Below are 7108 nucleotides of genomic sequence, written 5' to 3' on the forward strand. Positions count from 1 at the left end.
TAATGATACTGCGAGGTATGACCCTCAGCAGATTAGAAGTGACTACAGGGCTCTGGGAGTATGGGTGAAGGAGTTGGGTGCACAGGTGGTCATCTCTTCAATCTTTCCAGTCAAGGGTAGGGGCCCTGGCAGAGACAGATGCATCCTTGAGGTGAATGCCTGGCTGCGAAGATAGTGTTGCCAGAAGGGTTTTGGCTTCCTTGACCATGGGATGCTGTTCCAGGAAGAAGGACTGCTAAGCACAGATGGGGTCCACCTGTCGAGGAAGGTGAAGAGCATGTTTGGATACAGACTGCCTAACCTAGTGAGGAGGGCTTTAAACTAGGTTCGCAGGGGGCAGGTGACCAAAGCCCACACATAAGTCAAGAACGTGGAGACCTGGGAGAAGGTTTGAAATTTGCGGGGAGCATGGGCTGTTCTAGCAGGGATAAAGCAGAGACAAGACAGAACTGTGTGTGGGGGTGGGGGCACAGTAGAATCAAATCAGTATCTTAGATGTCTGTATACTAATGCAAGAAGTCTGGGGAATAAGCAGGAAGAACCCAAAATGCTAGTAAATAAACACAACCATGACATAGTTGGCATCACAGAGACATGGCTGGAATATTGGTATAGACAGGTACAGCTTGCTCAGGAAAGGCAGACAGAAAAAGGGAGGAGGTGTTGCCTTATATATTAAAAATGTATACACTTGGACTGAGGTTGAGATGGAAATAAGAGACAGATTTGTTGAAAGTCTCTGGGTAAGGATAAAAGGGGTAAAAAACCAAAGGTGATATCATGGTAGGAATCTACTACAGACCACCTAACCAGGAAGAAGAGGTGGATGAGGCTTTTTTAAAAACAGCTAACAAAATCATCCAAAACACAGGACTTGGTGGTGATGGGGGACTTCAACTACCCAGACATCTGTTGGGAAAATAACACAGCAGGGCACAGATTATCCAACAAGTTCTTGGAATGTATTGGAGACATTTTTTTATTTCAGAAGGTGGAGACGGCTACTAGGGGAGAGGCTGTTCTAGACTTGATTTTGACAAATAGAGAGGAACTGGTTGAGAATTTGAAATTGGAAGGCAGCTTGAGTGGAAGTGATAATGAAATGAAAGAGTTCATGATTCTAAGGAATGGTAGGAGGGAAAATAGCAAAATAAAGACAATGGATTTCAAGAAGACGGACTTTAGCAAACTCAGGGAGCTGGTAGGTAAGATCCCATGGGAGGCAAATCTAAGGGGAAAACCAATAAAAGACAGTTGGCAGTTTTTCAAAGAGACATTATTAAGGGCACAAGAGGAAACTATCCCACTGCATAGGAAAAATAGGAAGTATGGCAAGAGACCACCCTGGCTTAACCAGGAGATCTCCAATGATCTAAAAATCAAAAAAGAGTACTACAAAAAGTGGAAACTAGGTCAAATTACAAAGGATGAATATAAACAAATAAGACAAGTATGTAGAGACAAAATTAGAAAGGCCAAGGCACAAAATGAGATCACACTAGCTAGAGACATAAAGGGTAATAAAAAAACCCCACATTCTACAAATACATTAGACGCAAGTGGAAGACCAAGGAAAGAGTAGGCCCATTACTCAATGGGGCTGGGGGGGGGGGAGAATAATAACAGAAAATGTGGAAATGGCAGAGGTGCTTAATGACTTCTTTTTGTTTCAGTTTTCACCAAGAAGCTTGGTAGTGATTGGACATTTACTAACATAGTGAATGCCAGTGAAAATGAGGTAGGATCAGAAGAGGCTAAAATAGGAAAAGAACAAGTTAAGAATTACTTGGACAAATCAGATGTCTTCAAGTCAGCAGGCCCTGATGAAATGCATCCTAGAATACTTGAGGAGATATCTGTGTCATTAGCGATTATTTTTGAAAAGTCATGGAAGATGGGAGAGATTCCAGAAAACTAGAAAAGGGCAAATATAGTGCCCATCTATAAAAAGGGAAATAAGGACAACCCAGGGAATTACCGACCAGTCGGCTTAACTTCTGTACCCAGAAAGATAATGGAGCAAATAATTAAGCAATCAATTTGTAAACATCTGGAAGATAATAAGGTGATAAGTAACAGTTAATATGGATTTGTCAAAAACAAATCATGTCAAACCAATCTGATAGCTTTCTTTGACAGAGTAACAAGCCTTGTGGTGGGGGGAAGTGGTAGACATGGTATATCTTGACTTTAGTAATGCTTTTGATATTGTCTCGCATTACCCGTCTCATAAACAAACTAGGGAAATGCAACCTAGATGGAGCTACTATAAGGTGGGTGCAAAACTGGTTGGAAAACCATTCCCAGAGAGTTGTTGTCAGTGGTTCACAGACATGCTGGAAGGGCATAACGAGTGGGGTCCCGCAGAGATCAGTTCTGGATCTGGTTCTATTCAATATCTTCATCAATGATTTAGATAATGGCATACAGAGTACACTTATAAAGTTTGTGAATTATATCAAGCTGGGAGGAGCCGCAAGTGCTTTGGAGGATAGGATTAAAATTCAAAATGATCTGGACAAACTGGAGAAATGGTCTGAAGTAAATAGGATGAAATTCAATAAGGACAAATGCAAAGTACTCCATTTAGGAAGGAACAATCAGTTGCACATGTACAAAATGGGAAATGACTGCCTAAGAAGGAGTACTGTGGAAAGGGATCTGGGGGTCATAGTGGACCACAAGTTAAATATGAGTCAACAGTGTAACACTGTTGCAAAAAAAGCAAACATCATTTTGGGATGTATTAGTAGGAGTGTTGTAAGCAAGACCCGAGAAGTAATTCTTCCACTGTACTCTGCACTGATTAGACCTCAGCTGGAGTATTGTGTCCAGTTCTGGGCGCCACATTTCAGGAAAGATGTGGACAAATTGGAAAGAGTCCAGAGAAGAACAACAAAAATGATTAAAGGTCTAGAAAACCTGACTTATGAGGGAATATTGAAAAAATTGGGTTTGTTTAGTCTGGAAAAGAAAAAAACTGAGAGGGGACATGATAACAGTTTTCAAGTATGTAAAAGGTTGTTACAAAGAGGAAGAAAAATTGTTTTTCTTAACCTCTGAGGATAGGACAAGAAGCAATAGGCTTAAATTGCAGTGAGTGAGGTTTAGGCTGGACATAAGGAAAAACTTCCTAACTGTCAGAGTGGTTAAGCACTGGAATAAATTGCCTAGGGAGGTTGCGGAATCCCCATCATTGGAGACTTTTAAGAACAGGTTAGAAAAACACGTGTCAGGGATGATCTAGATAATTAGTCCTGCCGCAAGTACAGGGGACTGGACTAGATGACCTGTTGAGATCCCTTTCAGGTCTATGATTCTATGATTCCATGCAAGCCTCTTCCTCTCAGAGGCTCCTGTACTCTCCCATCTTACTCAATAATATGGTCCCTGAAAGCAGGGCCCTGTTTCCCATCACACTTCAAACAAGACTCCAGGGTCTTCAAGCCCTGCCCAAAGTGATTCCTCACAGGTTCTCCTCTGTCCACACTGGACACCACAACCTCTCACATATTTACCTCTCCTTGATTCTGACCTGTTCACTTGAATCATTTCCCAGAGATAAGCCACCCTAGGATCCTAGGTTCATCACATGAGCTTTCCAGCCAAGCCTGCTCCTCAGGCTCAGTCCCACTTCAACTTCCTCCCAACCAAAACATGCTGGTGTTTGCAACAGATTATCTCTTGAAAGTAGGCCAGTCTATCCAAGTCTCAGTTTATTCTGCAACAGTGAGTCAGTGCTAACACACTTAACTCTTTCTTTTCCAGAATTAAAGTCACTGCTCACAGGGTCGGTATGTTAGGCACACTACCAGCATATTACTGTCCACCCTCCACACAGTTCCTTCTCTCTACTATATACTCCCCTTTGCAAATTTAGTTGTTTCAGCATTTCCCTCTGTCTCTGTGTTAGTATGTATCAACACTGATTCATGTACACAGGGATACATAAAAAGATACTATATTAGGTAACTCAAATACAGGGGTATAAGCAGCAGTTTAAGAATACAGCGCGGTAGGGAAATAGGAGGAATGGTAGGAACTATGGTGGGACCATGTTTTGAAGTGAGAAAATTAGGGGAATAGGGGAAGCAGGACGGTGCAGGGAAATATAGAGGCAATTGGACTAGTAGTGCAAGTGGGGGGGGGTCCCAGCTGGCAAAGCAGAGAAGCGGCCTGAGAGATGTATGGGGTATCTATCTATCTATCTATTTCATTGTTGACACGTGTTCCATATGAATAGTTGTCAATGTAGATACTTATTAAGAAAATTAAGAAATCCCTGTCTCCCTCCCCCTGAAAAAAACAAAACAAAAAACATTCATTAACTATAAGTTAATGTGGCTAGGTTGCATATCCCACCAATGCTCACTGTAAAAAGGAAATAAGCAGTGTAGTTATTCACTTTGTCTACAGTCCACTCATAGTGTGACCCTCTACTATAGATGGATGCACCTGCTCAGTGACACAACTTGGGTAAAAAATGGAGATAATCTCTTTCTTAAAGGAAAGGGGATAGACCAACTTTTTGAGAACTACTGCTTCTGAAGTTGCATTTCTGCATCTAAGGACAAAATTGGGTTTTCTACATTTAATGATATAAAGGAAAGATATTTCTTTACTGTGAGAAAAATGTATATAGTCATACTACAGAGAAGAATGAATTTATGACATCATCAATGATAAAACAATGCAGCTGATGCAACACCCGATGACCTTTATCACTGGTGCTATAACAGCCTAGGGTTTTCAGCATGTCTTCTGGTTAACAAAGTTTGGTGATGGAATTTTAAGCCTTGCAATGCCCTGGAATAACAGGTATGACTAGTGCTCATTTTACAGATTGTCTAAATAGGCCCAGAGAGGTGAAATGGCCAGACCAAAGTCATTCAGCTGGTCAGTGGCAGAGCTAGGAATAAAAGCCATGACTCCTGATGCTCAGTCCCCGCTCCAACTCCCAGGTAACACTCCTTCTGTAAACTATCTGAAATAAATAAAGATGCACTATCAAATTTATTCCACCATTTTTGTTTTATTTTGATTTCCACTTTGCTAATTTCTTTTTAAAATTATGTTTTTAAAGAAAGTTAACTGTATTACATGCCCATTTGCTCCTATATATTGCTTAAGAGATTTGGTACTTTATTTGACAGAAAAAAATATTAGCATAGACCCCAATCCTGTAAACAATTACTCACTGGAACTACTCAAGTAAAGTTAAGCATGTGTGCAAGAGTTTGCAGAATCAAGGTTCTAATGTGCAGTGTAACTTAATTTTCCGAGATTTTCTCTGAAATATATTAACGGTGACAGACTAAGCAAGGGAGTGGAAGTTCACTCTCATATTCTCATGAATGGAGTTGTTTTGAAATTATGAAGAGCTTTTCTGATTTTCAACTATTATATTTTTAGAGAACAACAACAAAAAATAGCCTGTTGTGTTTAGTTCTTAAGAGAGGATATTGTGACCAGAGAACATGAGCAATGAAGTTTTTCTGTGAATGATGGTGGAGTGAAATCAGAGTTCCAAATGTCCATCTACCTGACTGATAAGACAAGAAGAACTGTGACCCTCTCACACAAATCATGGATAGATCTACTAAGCAACAGATACTCACCTTAGATCGTCAGGTAGGAAAATGTTCTTCTTTCTTAAAGGTGTTGCTAAGGCAGATGGCTTTAAGAAACAACTGCTTCTGAAGATGTACAATAGAACCCCTATTTTATCAACAAATTGGGGACTGAAGAGTTCATAAAATCAAATTTTTTATAAAATTGAACATCTCAAGATTACAAAAAGTATGGTGCATAAGTTGCAGTGTGGTGGATGCCTCACTTTCTTTTTGTCCTTCAAACCATGGCAAAGTGATGTCTAATGCACTGAGGGAATGGGAATGTGAAGGAATGTTGACTTATTCTTCATCAACATAACTTTTGTTTTGTGGGGTTTCTTCTGTCTGGAAAAATTGTTTATATAACTGACTGTTCAAATGATTGGTATTCATAAAATTGAGGTTCTTCTTTATTTGTTGAAGAAAACCTGCTATCCTGAAAAATAAATATTCCCTATTCTCAGTAAGATAATAGATCCTAAAAGTCTTCTAGGATCAGACACCATTTCTGCATCCTTTGAAAGATTCTTTCAGAATAGAGACCAAATGTGCAATGACTCTGGGATAAGATGTATACTATCAGTCTCCTCATGATGTTCTGCCCTGTGTCAAGGAACAATCTTCCCAGAAGGCCTCATATAGAGAGTACATTAAACACATGGAAAATAGGGCTGATTCTTGGGGAATGCAATATTTCAAATCTATCAGTGATGATATGGAAGAATTTGGCCTATGGGATTTGATGTATAGCTTGGGAATTGCTTTCCATAATGATTTAGTGACTAGAGAATATAGATGGAGGGCAGTTCTAGACAAACCAGCAATATCCCATTCTGACCAACTCAATATATGCTCCAATCCCTAAGCAACAGGCCAAATTCTGCCCCGCAACACGTGCTGCTCACATCCACACCAGTGAGACTCCTGCATGCACATTCAAGGGCATAATTTGACTTTATGGGATACATGAGATGAGAGTCAGCCTTAGATTTGAATTGTATATGATTATAGTTACAATAATTTCCTGCCCTTTCTCATTTTGTATCACTACATCTACCATAATTTAAACACTGCTAGTGGAATTATATTCTGTTGATATATCTTCTTGAAGTGTCTTTTGCATAGGCAATTTTTTTTTTAAATCAGTCCTTCAACCAGCCCAGAGCACTATGATCAGATTGACCAACTAGTCAACAGATTTTCATAATAGCCATGGGAACCTAGAACCCAAAAAATGAATAGGATTAATATACTGAGATTGAAAAGACTAATGTGGGGAAAGTCTAGAGAAAAATGGAATATTACAGCATCACTGCTCCTGCTTTCATTGTAATATCTGTCAATCCAGAGTCTCTCCGTGGCGCTATAATAAATTTTTAACTTCATGCCAGTGTGTCACTTAATTCTCTCAATATGGATTAAAGAGTTCCCCCTATTGTACAATAATCATATCATCCAGCCATTTAACAAAAGTGAGTGAAATTCACCATTAAATT

The sequence above is a fragment of the Dermochelys coriacea genome, chromosome 1 (genome assembly GCF_009764565.3).
Source record: "Dermochelys coriacea isolate rDerCor1 chromosome 1, rDerCor1.pri.v4, whole genome shotgun sequence".
Taxonomy (NCBI): domain Eukaryota; kingdom Metazoa; phylum Chordata; order Testudines; family Dermochelyidae; genus Dermochelys; species Dermochelys coriacea.